This window comes from Mastomys coucha, chromosome X, assembly GCF_008632895.1.
Source record: "Mastomys coucha isolate ucsf_1 chromosome X, UCSF_Mcou_1, whole genome shotgun sequence".
Lineage (NCBI taxonomy): Eukaryota > Metazoa > Chordata > Mammalia > Rodentia > Muridae > Mastomys > Mastomys coucha.
In genome coordinates, this window is record NC_045030.1 from 64289676 (window position 1) to 64290536 (window position 861).

At 50.3% G+C, this 861-nt stretch overlaps 1 pseudogene; it reads left to right on the forward strand.

Annotated features, from left to right (window-relative positions):
- Nucleotides 1-259, forward strand: part of LOC116092895 — a 591-nt pseudogene extending 332 nt beyond the window's left edge.
- The last annotated feature ends 602 nt before the right edge of the window (nucleotides 260-861 follow it).

Below are 861 nucleotides of genomic sequence, written 5' to 3' on the forward strand. Positions count from 1 at the left end.
AGGTGTCTCTGGGAGACACAGCCCAGACACCTAGTGCTCTCCATAGCCCCCAGGCCATCCCTCTAACCTCCTCTGATCCATCCAACTCTGATGCCACCAGAGAGAAAGCCAAGAAGATCAAGAACCTTGTAGCAGGTGGAGGAGCTGCAGCAATGCATCCAGGCCAGGGAGGTCAGCCAGTCCAGCAGGGAACAGCTGGAGAAGCTGGCTCAGTAGAGTTCTGGAGGAGGAGCTGGAGGACTTGGAGTTGGGCCTGTGAGGCTTCAGGAGTAGGGGAGCGGACTGCAGAACAAACCATGGGGTGCTCTGGGGCCCAGGGAGTGTGGGCCTCAACAATCAGGAGGGGCACCCCCATACTGGCTCTCCTCCACCTCCTGTGGCCCGACTCCATCCTCCAGAGCCTCGACTCTCCTTCATCCCTTCCCCTTCTTCTCAGCTCCTGATTTTGGACTTTCCCCTTCCATCCCAGTGTTCACAATCTGAGTGCCGACTGAAGGTACCTCTGCTGCTGATCTAGATGTCTTGTTGAAAAGAAAACCGGTGAGTGGGAGTCTGTTAGAGATCTGAGGCTGAGGGTACAAGGAGTACCCAAGTTTTGGAGTCTTGGTTCCTGTTCACAGTGTTTATGAGTTACTTCCCTGGCCATCCTGAACCTCTTTCCTGCCCTTCTTTTTTTCCTAGAGAAAGACTAAATTCAAGTAGACAAAACAACAACAACATCAACAACAAGATAAACCTCCCTTTGAATCTAATATTCCACAACGTTTCCAACCACCATACCAAATGTTTTCATGTACTTCATATATAAACAACAGTCCAAGGCATAAAAGTCATATGATCAGATCTATTAGAGCAACAACT